The sequence below is a fragment of the Orycteropus afer genome, unplaced genomic scaffold, assembly GCF_000298275.1.
Source record: "Orycteropus afer afer isolate SDZICR_OR568_19922 unplaced genomic scaffold, OryAfe1.0 scaffold00018, whole genome shotgun sequence".
NCBI lineage: Eukaryota > Metazoa > Chordata > Mammalia > Tubulidentata > Orycteropodidae > Orycteropus > Orycteropus afer.
Window position 1 is genome coordinate 21191459 of NW_006921605.1, and position 13824 is coordinate 21205282.

A 13824-nucleotide genomic window follows, 5' to 3' on the forward strand; every position below is an offset into this window, starting at 1 on the left:
CCGCTGCCGCCACCGCCGGCCCTCGGCGCCCAGGCCGGGGGGCTGTTTGCAAACTGCGCCCATTTTGTGGGGCTGAATCCGCCCGGGCTACGCTCCTCCATCACGTGGTAGGTGCTGCTGCTGCTGCTCTTCTCCTCCTCCTCCTCCTCCCGCTGCCCTTTCTCCTTCTCCTCGCTCTCCCTGTGGCTCCCATTTCTCCCTCTCTTTGTTAGTTGTAACTAGAAAGGTAGGGCAGGGGAGGAAAAATCCCCGGAACTTTAAATGGCCTCTCCGGGCTTCCCCGCTGCGGGTCCGGGACTGGGAGTCGCCCCAAGGGCGGGGGTGTGCGGGGGCCCTTTCCCACCAGCTGCCGCCTAGTTCGCCAGGTTTTCCTTTGGCATTCTATTTAAAATGCGGCCTAAACAGCATGATTTATTTCTGTAGGAAAAAAAACCCCAAAAAACAAAACAAACTCTGGTTCTCGCCTTGAACTTCTCTTGACTGCAAAGGGCCTTTCTCTGCTCGAAACACACATCTTGCGCGTTTCACGGTTTGTATCACAACTCTGATTGTTTAGTGAGATGGTTATTTGTTTCATTTATTTATTATTCTTGTTGCCTGTAAATCGAGGTCACTTACGTTTTCAGATCTAGTCTCCCTCAGGCGGACGTGTGTGCTTTTTTTTTTTTTTTTTTTGAACTAAAGAGGAAGAGGCATTTATTTGCTTTTAAGTGAGTTGGAATCTTACTCCCTTTTGGGGGGCCTGTTTTCCGGCTGACGGTCTTTGATTCTCAGCAAATAGTTTTGTCTTCCATAAGATAAACAACCCTACCCCCCATGTTTTCTCCAAAAATCCTTTTGTTTTCCAGTGTGGGGATCGCAGTGTGGTTTTGTTTTTTAGTGAAATATGTTACTTAACTATTGCTTATTGATTGCCTTATGGGAGAAGGGGTGACATGATGGCGCCACTTTAAATTGCTCTCTTTCCTCCCCCTCCGGTTTTCCTCCCTTTATCCTGGAGGTCACTGGAGCATTTTTTTTGACCTATTAATAAAACTGTACTTTAGAATGTTAATAATACAACTCTTAGGGCAAAGCGTTTGGTACCTCAAGGATCGGGAGACCCGAATTTCGCGGTCCCCGAAGTTCCGAGAAATCTCTCTAGTCCTGCAGCCTCGCCTCCCTCCCCTCCATTCACAACCCTGGTGTTGCCATCTCCTTTGTCACGTGGCTAGCAATCATTGTGTTTTTTTGTTTGTTTTGGGGTGTATGCTTATATTTTTAAATTGTAGCCCAGAGGAACCTTCCTTCTCCCCGTTGGAGAGAGCAGAATGTTTTAATTGTTTTAGTATTAGAGTCGGGAAACATTTTTAAATAAACGATAAAATTACATAATCTTTGCCTTGCATAATCATGGTATAGTTATAGATTGTTACTGAACTTCGTCTCCAAAGTACTTTCAAGTGTTGAAAGTAGTATATTAGAATGTGTTTCTCATCACAGAATGGTCTGTAATTTTTATTTTCCCAGTTTTTTGGGTCATTTAAAGTATCACTGTTTACAGAGGCTTAAGTGGGTGTGTGTTTCCCCTTCACCCTCTTTGTAGGCTGTACTTGGTTCCTTTTCCAGCATACTTTCTGACCAATTTAGAAATTTTCATTTGTCTACTTGTCAGTTAAGATTGTTCGTTTCCGTGTCTCCTAACAACGGTGAATACTTTTGAGTAATAATTGTTTTATACCTGGGGATATATTCTTAACATTTCTGTTGTGTTTTTATCCAGATAATTTTTGTTTTAATCCTTCAGCTTTAGTAGAGTGTTGTCCTATTACCTGTTTCTTCATGTCAATTTTCCCCATAATTGCATAAATTTCCATTTCATAAAATACAAAGTACCTTTCTCTGTTGTTTCTGCATAGGCTACTAGCCACTTTTCTGATTAAAAAATCTATTGTGAACTGAAAACCATTTTTTAAAAAAGTAAATATAAAATGTAGTGATTCTTAAGTATGCATTGGTCTGTTTACTCTTACCATGTATATTTTCAATGGTTTGGGCCATTTTCTTTGCTAACAGTTACATCATGTCATGTGATATGTGCAGTGTGATGTGTAGTTCCAAAAATAAGTCAAGGTAAAAATGCTCAACACTTGGGAATTTAAAAAATGTATTACAAATGTGAGATAACTACCCTTAGTCATGGATTTCTGCATTGGATTTCCAGTGGATTTGTCCAAAAATGTATGCAGTTCTTTGATCTTTACCATGTTTGATGAATTTCTTAGTAATTTCATAATTTGAGGTGGTTCACTTTATATTTAAAGTGTGAACTGTTTGGAGGGACACATTAGATACTATGACCGGGAAGGTGGTAGGTATTCTTAATTCTGTATTATAATGGTCTCTGATGACTGCCTCATTTAAATGTATACATAATAAGTGTTTTTGATATGTGTCTGTAAGTAGTTAAAAGAGTGATCAATTAAGTATTGTTAGCACCTTTGAGGTTGAGTGGAGTTTTGGTCCTTGGACCTATTTGAATCCCTTACGTGAATAGCTCATTCATTGAGGTAGTGTTTAGAAGTGTTCCGTACCTTTTCTGAAAGCCTTATTCAGAACATCAGTATTTGGCTTTTGTGCTTTACCAAAATGAGATTTTAAATTTTTGTCTGATTTTCTGTCTTCCTGCCTGCACATGTTATTTCCATGGTTAAGCCTGCAGAGCACTCTTTGATTATGAGATGACTTGACTTAGCCTGTTGAGGAAAAATCTGGAAGTTAGAGAAATGAGTAAGCATTAGTTCATTTACTTGTGAACTTTTATCAAGGTGAAAAGGAAGGAAAATAACTATGCTCCATTTTTTTTTTCTCCTTCAAACACTGCCATTTCAAGTAGTGCTACATTGTAGCCAGTGTGTGTGAATCCTCTGGATTTTATTGGGTTGACCACAGGTTCTAATTTGTATTTTAAATTGAATAGCAAGTTTTAGATTTGTGTTTGATATGACCTGATCGTGTAATCTGTAAACACAGTTCCATTGTGGTTGGGGATGCTTGTTTGAGAAGGTTTTTGTGTTGAGTGATTCTAGTTACACCTTTTTGTGAGTAAAACTTAGTTACCTTGTTACATAGACAGTCCCTGGGTTACCAACAGCTGATTGACTTACACCCATACTTAGGAACCAACCTGGTAAAGATTATTACATTACAAATTCGAGGTACACGTAGTGGTTCATAATAACAAATAATAACATAAGATAAAAAAAAAATAACAAATGGGCACTACTTAGTGAAGCACATCAAAACATTATTGTGGTATTATTATGTTAAAAAGCGTTAGTGTGTCTGGAAGTGTTTCTTTAATGCTTTTTATGCATAGAAAGGTACACTATATACTGTATACTAAGACATTAGACTAATTTTAGATACAAATTGTACCTGTTTGTTTCAACTTAACATACAAATTCGACTTAAAGAAAGTTTTAGGAATGGAAGTCGTTCATAATCTGGAACTGCCTGTACCAGAAAAGCAATTTTTGAGATGTTCTAAAAAATCAACTTACACCATGTTGGATTCTCTTAATGATTGTATAGAAAATCCTGCATTTAAAGAGTAATTTTTACTCTTACTTATTCTGCCTCCTTTGGGGCAGGGGTTGGCAGGGGTATTTTTTCTCATCTTGGTGAGGACATGAAGATACAGAGATTAAGTTACTTCCTTCCTAGAGAGAGAGAACTTACTTTTTATGAACTAATGATTTTTTACGGAGGACCATCTCATTCCCTTGAGTTTGGGGGAGGAACTGTGTAGTCCTTGGTTGATTGTCCCCAACACATCTCATCCTTGTGTAGTTTTTTAGCATTTCAAGCACCTTCCCTTGGTGCTCTTTCTCCTTTTTAACCAAGTTGTCTACCCTGATTGCTTAGAATGCTCTAGGTCTCAGGAAGCATCTTTCACATTAGTGCCTTTTTACTTGCTCACTTTGTTAAAGGACACAGGGTAGGTGTCTCAAATAAAATGGCCCAGACATCTGGCCTCCTTACTGTGTCAGTGCAAAGAGGACTTGACTATGCTTTTTCCCTAACATGGAACTTTATTTTTTGGCCATCTATGTTTAAACTAGTTGTTATGTCCTCTTGTTGCTTCTGAAGATGTGTGATTAAATTGTAGTTTCTATCCTAATAGATTGCATGTTAGCCTCTGTGCACACAAAATGTTAGCAAACATTCCTTCCAGAGTCTAATAATTCATAACACAAAACATTTGTACTTTACATCCCTTGAAGGTGAGATCAAAATTCAGCTGAACCACAATATGGTTAGAAAAGATAATACGAATTATAAAAGGCAAATATCCCGTTGTACTACAGGTCAAAGACCACCAGAGATAGGAAGTAAGTGATATGCTTGGATGTATCACTTGTATATTGAGCAAAGAATTGTGGGATGTAGCAAAAGTCACAGGTAAGATCAGTGTGCACAGCTGGGAAGGTAACAATTAGTTTGGCAATCATTTGTTCCTGCATTATGCCATGTGTTTGTTTTGCGAATGTGGTGTAAAATATACACAGGAGAAAATTAGCCATTAGGTGTGACATGCCAAAAAGCTTGGACTCCAAAAAGGGCTGCAGTAGGTATTTTTTCTTTACTTTTTGTTTTCCTGTCTTGAAGGTAGAGAATAGAAGTAAAATTAAAACACAGGGTATGATGAAATTACCTTTATAAAAGTAGGGAGCACAACTCATGAATGAATGGCACACAGACTTGGGCAATCTGAAATAAAAACTTGGAAGATTTTAAATTTTATGCCTAGAGACCCTTCAGTATAGGAACCTTATAAATTCTGGCTTCCCCACTGGGTAGCAGTGTCTGGAAAACAGTAAGTAGTTGTTTGATAAATGTTAGCCTCTGCAAGCCGTGCTTGTCCAACACTTTAAGCCAGCTTTGTAGAATTTTAACATTCGAATGCCCTAGGTTTCAGATGATAGTTATTGTTAGGTATCAGTCAAGTCATTTCCAATTCTTAACTACCCTTATGGGAGCTCTGGTGGTTTAGTGCCTAAGGCATTTGACTGCTGACTGGAAGGCTGGCGGTTCAAACCCATCAGCCACTCCTCGGAAGGAAGGAGGGGTCACTATGAGTCGGGCCGATTGCATGGCAGTGGGTTTGGTTTTGGTTTGAACTACCCTTATGCACACCACAATAAAATGCTGCCTGGTTCTGCACCGTCCTCACAATCATTGCTGTGTTTGAACCCATTGTTACAGCCACTTTGTCAGTCCATCTCGTTGAGGGTTTTCCTCTTTTTTGCTGACCCTCTTCGGGATCAGATTTCATATACTATTATGGATAATGGAGAATTATTTGGCTATTTTATTGTTGTTGGCTGTGAGCTTGCTTTTTTCTTTAAAACACAAAACAAAACAAACCAGTTTCTACCAACACTTGAGAGTCAGGATATACAAAGTAGAGGGAAATTCAGTGCAGTTTGATCTAAATGTTATCAAAAACTCTGGTTCTTGTTAGTTTAACCAGGGATCTAAAATGAGATCTCACTCTGCATTTTAAGTACAGCAGATTCTCCCCTTGTTTGGAAAAAGTTGCTTGAATGGCATCAGACTTAACGAAGTCCCTCACCTTTTAATTCCTTTTTTAAAAGGCAACACCTAAGGTCAGACCTGGTAAATTCATTTGGAGGGTAAGTATTGGGGCATGAAAAAGATGAATAACAATTTTGTTGTTGGAGAATTGAAGCAAGAATTGCTCAAAACTGATATATCCAGGCTTTCTTTTGCTACTTGCTTTTTGGCCTTTGTGACTGCTCATTAGCACCTCCACCAAAGGGTGTGAAGGGATACAAGCAAAAAAGCTAATTAGTGCCTGACGTTTGCTAGCATGGAGGCTTTGTGGAAATACTAGTCTGATAAGTTGTACTGTCCTTTATCGTTAAACTGTTCATAAACTACCGTGGAGAATGAGGATGTACCCTAAGGATATATCAGAAAAGTTGACCTCATTACTGATTGACTACTTACCTCTTACCTTATAAGCAAGAGCATGGAGGAAGTATGTTAGCATTCACTTTTAACATTTCCCTGGCATTGGCAAAACTTAATATTTAAAAATCATTAATTCAGTACTTCATAGGGAGAAGGTGAGTCTTAGTGAGATCCCTGGAATTTTGCCAAGGGACTCCTAAGAATAACCCATTACTTTTGAAGTTTCTTGACATCTTGACTTTTCTTGGAATCTTTAAGAAGTCTCCAATATTAGACTTGTTCAGAAGCACTTGTATTATTAAGGTTTGTTGGGAAAACACAATAAAAATGAGTTTTTCCTCTTTGCCTTTCGTTGGCTAGAGACTGGTAGAAATTGAACTCAGTGATAAGATAAACACAGTTAATAATTTCATACACAGTTGTGCTTCAAAACAGTTTTTTCCTGTGTTTATATTTTTAAACACAAATGAGATCGTACTTGTTGTATGGGTTGATCTTCTCATTGTTTTTACTTAGCAGTATCACATGGAGTTTTTTACATGCACATTTCTCTTTTTTTCTAAATGGCTGGGAATATGCTAGAATCTTTTTTTTTTTTGTATTTCAGTTCTTCAGTGAAAGTACATGTGCATACATCTTTGTGTACCTACGAGAATATTTCTGCCAGATAGATTCCTAGAGGTGTTATTGCTGGGTAAAAGTTTGGGTAATTAAAAATTTTAATAGATACTGCTTTCAAAAGGCTTGCGTAGTCAAATTTGAGCATGTGAAAAGCAGACTTGAAAAGTTTGGCAGTCTTGGTGCAGGTGCGAGGCCATGTTCAGGACAAGAACTTGATATGGGTGAATTCTGTCCTAGACTCAGCTGATGCCTGTTTCCTGGGAGGTTGTTACCACTTCATGATCATTAACTTCCTAATGGATCTCCTCCATCTGATGTATTCTACATAGAATGCTTAGATTAACTAACTTGTATTGATCTACTCTCTGCCAGGCACTGTAATATGCGCAGGGGACAGACATGAAGACAACAAACCATAACTCTTTTTTAAGACGTACACAGTCAAGGGAAGGAGAGGACAGACAAAATTGGGAGTTTATATTCCACTGTGAGCTATTGCCTAAGGTGTCACAGACCCTAGAGTGGAAGACATCCAACTGTTACCTGAAAGGAATGTGGAATACTTGAAAGAGGAAGTGATTTTGGAACCGAACCTTCAAAAAAAAGAGCATGAGTGAAGGTACAGGGGGCGTGGCAGAGCCTAAGAGTCACGCAGCTGGCATGGGGACAGGTTGGAGGGGAGGCTGAATGTAAAAGAGGGCAGACGTTGCTGTATGGAAGCGTTTGGGCTCATCCGTACCCTGGAGTCAGTGAAGAATTTTAAGCAGGAGCACAATATGGTCATATTTATGTACCCTCCCTCCTTCCTTCCGTCCTTTTTTTTTTGTCTAATAATCCTTTTGATAGTAGAGGCTAGATTGGAAGCTTGCTGAGACAGGAAAAGGGAAGAACAGTTAGGCTATTATTACTGCCTGGATTATTGCATTACATAATGGGGTTTTTAACTAAGGCAGTGGATGGAATGAATGTGGTTATCATTCTGCTTATTGAACACCCCACCCCTGCCTTCAAAATTCCATCAACATGTCATCTGTTTCTGGAAGCCTTCTTTGATGCCTTCAGGCAAAACAGTGCTTTATCATCTGGGCTACCGTAACACCTAATTTATGTCTTCTACTTTTGGCAGTAGTGAAACTGCTGTAATTCTTAGTATAATGTTTCCAACGTTGGACTGCAGACTCCTGCAGCCTTCCTATATTTGTGCCTGGGATTAGTAGACATTTAAATGAGATATATATGATACAGGGAGCTCTGGTAGCTCAGTGCCTAAGGCACTTGACTGCTAACCAGAAGGCTGGCGGTTCAAACCCACCAGACACTCCTCAGAAGGAAGATGGGGCAGTCTACTTCCGTAGTGATACTGCCTCGGAAAGGAGGGGTTGCTAAGAGTCGGGTCTGACTTGACGGCACATAACAACAACAACATTTATGATAAAAAGGTAGATTGAAGAGTGGGATCACGATTGAGTCATAGGGAATGTTGAGGGGCAGGAAGTGGTTTTGGATTAGGGGTTGGGGGCAGAGAATGGATTTTGAATATGAGATGCTTGAAGCAGCTGTATGGGAGATGCTGTATCCTACTCATTCTTCAAGTTTTAGCTTAAAGGTTCTTTCCTCTGGTAAGCCTACTCTGACTCCACCACTTCTCAGTCTAGGTGAGGGGCCCATAATGTGTGGCCCTTAGGGATAGCACTGACCATAGGGATATCTGTTTCTCCTGATGCTTATCGGCACTTAATGCAGTGCTTTGACTACTGTAGGCATTTTAATGAACATTTATTGGAGATATCCAGTTGATATTTGGTATTACCTTGTTGACTTTCTTCTAAAGACTAAAATTCAGAAACTGTTTAGCAGTGAGGAGACCCTTCCCGCACTTAGTGTAGTAAGTGTTAAAAGCATGGGCTTTAGGGTTATAGATTCGCACTGGAATCCTGGCTCTGCGACCTGGTAGTTGTGTGATCTAGAGGAAATTACTAACCTTTTCTGACATCAAGTTTCTCATTTATAAGATGAGGATCATAGGACCTACTTTACAGTGTTAACTGTGAAGATTAAATGAGAGCATATATGTAAAATAGCACAGTGGTGGACATAGTGAAAGGCAAGTTATGTTAGTGAATAGCAGTCATAATAACAGCTTATACTCTAGCCAGAGCTCTGATCCACTTGGTAGTTACAAAACGTTTTCAGTTAAGAAGCCGGAATGGTACAGGAGAATGTTAAGGATTTGGGGGTGAGACTCACATTATTTATATTATAAGAAACGTTTTGTCCCCTCCCCGTTGTATTCCACGACAAATCTGCATTTGTGTTTTCTGGTAAAAGAAATGCCTCTCAGTGCTGTCCATAAAATCAACATTCTAGAGTTTTGTAGCTTCTGAAGCTTTCTCACAAATCACTTCTTAGCTTGCCCCGCCCCCGTGTCCATCCCCCGCCTCCCCCATCTTGAGAAGCTGCACATTGCTTGATTACCCAAGTTGTTTATGGATTATCCCCCAAATACTTCCTTTTCAAAATTGTGTCAGTGTCTTGCTTGGAATTTCTTCATCTTTTTTTGCTTAGCAAAATCTTACTGATTCTTTAAGGCACAACTCATGAAGCCTGATCTGACTATTCCAGCCCAGTCAGTTAAGTGCTTATAGTGCTTGCTATGTGTCAAGCTTTAGATGAAATTATTGCACATACGAAAGAAGGATACTGCTGAGGAGCTTTGCCTGTCTTGGAAATAGAATGAATAAATTGACAATTAGAGAATATTCGGATAATTTGAATTGAGTGATAGTGACTTTAAATACATTATACAATTTAAGCAGGAAGAAAGCTGTGTAAATCTGAATAGTCTGGAGAAATTTTTGTGGAAATGCAATATATTGGAGATCATTTGTGCCCCCAAAATGTGTGACTTCTTGGCCTTTATAACTATGGTGGTTGTGGCCTTGTTTGGAAAATAGACCTTTTCTTTTGTTAGGTAAAGCGGCCATACATACCAGTGTAGAGTGGATCTTAAACCTAATCACTTCGGAGTTATAAAAAGACCAGAAATAGACACAGATAGGAAGACAGATGCTGACTACAGAGGCAGATGCACGACAAGCCCAGGAACTCTACGGATTGTCAGTTGTTAGAAGCTGGACTAGACAAAGAAGGACCTTCCCCAGAGCCATGCCCTGAATTCAGACTTCTAGGTTCCTGAACTGTGACGAATAAATTTCTGTTCTCTAAAGCCACCTGTTACTTGTGGTATTTCTGTTATAGCAACGCTAGGAAACTAAGACACTGTGCATTGAAGGATTGGTCAGTCTGGGGCCAGAAGGGTAGGAGAAGGTCCTTCTGATAGAAGCAGAACTCTAGGCAAAGATAAGGATTGCGAATCCGCGTGGGAAATTCTCAGTCTGTGTCATCAGATGCACTTGCCCTGATTTTATTTTAGGTTTTATCTTGGGGAATTTGGACTCTTGAAAAAAGTACTAGGGGCTATTCTAGAGTAGGAAAGTGAGATGATAAAACAGTATATAGGATGGATTGGAGGACTGAGACACCAGTCAGAAGGCTGTTATGATAAGCTAGGTGTGAGTGATGTGAGGACCTGGACTGGGGGTTGGTGGTGTTGGGAATAGAGATGTTAGACCAAACTCGAACAGCTTTATGAGAAATGATGGGAAGATTTCATCATAAATGAGATGAAGTTACGAAGGAAAAGAGGACCTTCTCTAAGATCCTGTATGTGTTGTGTTTTTATCGCTTACTTGACCCTTATTTGATCCTTTGAAGGGGATGTGGACCATTCATTCTATTGTGGTAACCATCTAAGTTGAAGTTCTCATTGTAGCCTATCTGGATTATTGCAGTAGCTTCCTCATTGGGCTTTACCATCTAAGATGTCTTTTTACTTTAAGTCCATTCTACCCAGTTGGTCTCTAAAGGCGCAGCTCTGATGTATCACTCCCCATTTGAAAAATCTTTAATGACATTCTGCTACCTTTAAGTCTAAGTAAAGGCTAAAATAGGTTGCGTGGCTGTTCAAGGTTGTCCATTATGATCTGGCTTCAAACTGTCCTTCCACCTTTTCTTCACTGCTTTCTCTATTGAAATATGCTTTATATTTCAAGCAAATTTTTAATTTCTTTTTGCTCCCAGGATGTCCTGTGTTTTTGTACAGCTTTGGCTTTTTTCATGCCATTTCCGCTCTCTGAAGAATGTCTCATTACCATTCTCTTGCCCTAGCTTTTTATGTAATGAAATTTTAGTTAATTTTCAAGTCTCAGCTGCAGTACTGACAACTTCGTGGCCACTGTTCTAGTCATCCTTCCTCCTGTTTCTTTGCCTGTTTGCTTTGTGTAGGATAATGAGATCATGGTGGGGCAAGAGTTCAGGAGAAGCCACATTATAGCCAAACTTTTCTTTCCTATCTGGCTTTTGCTTCTGTTTTCATTTCAAGTGTGGTGGTTGTAAGTTTTGGCTCATTGTCCAGCTGAATGAACTAATCCTTTTCTTTGGTTATCTGGAGCCTGGTGGTGTAAGGGTTAAACATTCACCTGCTAATCGAAACATTGGTGGTTCATGATTCCATGGGACGAAAGCCCTGGCAGTCTTCTCCAGTAAAGATTTCAGCCTTGGAAACCCTGTAAAACAGTTGTGTTCTGTCATATGGGGTTGCTTTGAGTCGTAATACACCACCACCACCACAACAAATCAACGTTTTTATAAGGTGAATGAATGCTGCCAGGTTATCCTTGTATACCTGGAGTCCTGTCTTTTATTAAGAACTTGAATAAAGTAAGTTTTTCATTTTACATGTGGCATTAGGTCTGGCTTGCAGTATTTGAAGCCAATACATATGTTTGCTTTCTGAGATGAATATATATCTGTATCTCTATGGGAGTGCTTCTCAGTTGGAATGGGTCTATGATTTTGATCCCTAGGAAGGGTTTGACAGGTCTGGAGACATACTTGGTTGTCATAATTGAGAGGAGGGTGCTATTGGCTTCTAGTGGGTAGAGGCCAGGGTTGCTGCTGACCGTCCTGCAGTGGAGGCTAGCCCCCTGTGGCAAAGAGTGATTCAGCCAAAGATGTCAGTAGTGCTAAGGATGAGAAACTTTGCCCTAGGGTTATGTGTTTGCTTCCCAAGTGCCACTTGTGTTAGGTGGAAATTTATCCTTGTAACTGTATAGCAGTTTAGAATAATAGAGTCGTAAGCACAGGAAAATGGAGCCCTGGTGGCGCACTGGTTAAGTGTGCAGGTGCTAACCAAAAGGTCGGAAGTTTATAAACCTACTGCAGGAGAATAGACTGGCAATCTGCTTTGCTAAAGATTACAGCTGTGAAGAAAACCCTATGAGGCAGTTCTGATCTGTCCTACAGGGCTGCTAAGAGTTGGAATTGACTTGATGCGATCCTGCAACACAGTATCGAGCACAGGAAGGGACTTTGTTGTTGTTATGTGCCCTTGAGTTGGCCCGACTCATAGGGACCCCTCCTTGGGTTTCGGAGGCAGTATCACTACGGAAGTAGGATTGCCCAACCTTCCTTCCGAGGAGTGGCTGGTGGGTTTGAACCACCAGCCGTCTGGTTAGCAGGCAAGTGTCTTAGCCACTATGCTACCAGAGCTCCCAGGAAGGAAAGGAAAAAATGACAAAACCTGCTTTGAGTGGATTCTGATTCATAGTGAACCCTATGGGATAGAGTGCAACTGCCATGTAAGGTTTCCAAGGCTGTAAATCTTTACAGAGGCACACTGCCTCATCTTTCTTCTGTGGAGCAGCTGGTTTGAACCACCAACCTTTTGATTTGCAGGTGAGCACTTTTACCACTGTGCCAGCAGGGTTCCTGAAGGAAAGGACTAACTTAGAGGTCACATATTTGAACATGATCCTAACTTGTATCCCTCAGCACAGTGCTCCGTGGGATATTAATAGGTGCAGTGTAAAAAAACGGTGCTTATTTGTTAAATAAGTGGGTGAAGAGGTTTATATTGCTAGGTTGAAGTGCATTGTACACTCCCTCTCCATAAGGGAAGTTTTTCCTGTATGTATGCACCTGCTGAATTCATTTAACATCTTCGGGCACCCAAAACGCTTCTGTGGAACTGTGAGGGAAGCTATTACTTTTTACAGCTAAAGGGCCTTGATTAGATGGCCTTTTCCTTTTACCTCTGCAAGTTTATTGCAGAATCTTAGTTTATGTCAGTGGCAGCAGGTACAGAATCTCCATCTGTATTTGTCAGGTTGTTGCTTCTTAGATGAATTAAAAATTATAATATTTGAGTTTTTATTCTGAATGTACAATATGACTATTACCTATTCCTACTAGTAAATGGGAAATTATAATCCCAGCCCTAAACCTATTGCTTAGGTTATGAGGCTTAATAAATTAATTATAACTTTAATGCTTTGGATTCTTTGGGAAAAGATGATTTATCGCAAGCTGTTGCACTGTTTTATAAAACTACTTATGTTTTGACAGTCTTTCTCTGCTTTTAGTTGTTGAAGAGTAAAGCTTTATATTGCTTTTAAGATTTGTTAGGGGTCAAGCGGAATGGGAATCCATGTTTTAATCAACATCCTAAATTTAAAAAGTTACTGTGAAGTTTTGTTTTACTCTGATTTTTTGACTAAGAATTTGTATAATTTTCTTTCTGCTTCTCTCCCTTTTGTTACACAAGTAATAACATGTTTACGGTGGAAAAATTACATATGTCAAATAAAAGAGACAGTCTTACCATTTTTTAAAACAAAAATTAAACCTTAATATATGTTTTGTTTTGTAAACGTTTTTTTATTTTAACTTCTTCATACATCATTAAATATAGTTCTGCATCATAATTTTTATGGTCATATAGTATTGCATTGTATTGAGGTTTATAGCAGTTATAGCTTATATTGAATCTTAAGTAGGTACTATCCCCCCAACTTGTACTTCCTTTTGATATGCTTGAAGTCCTCAAGTACATTGATGTCTTAGAGAATCATTTGGTTTACATTTTTCTTGTGCGTTAAAAAAAAGTCTTATGGAAATTTATTCCTTCTACTTTTGGTTTACAGATTGTGATATTAGTGCAAATAATGATGGTTGTGCCAGGCACTGGGCTAAGTCATGGAAAGTATTTAATCCTCACAGCAGCCATATCAGGTGTAAGGTCTGTTATCTGCAGAGGAGGAAACTGAGGATACAGCATGTTGTTGTTATGTGCCGTCGAGTCGGCCCCGACTCATAGCGACCCCT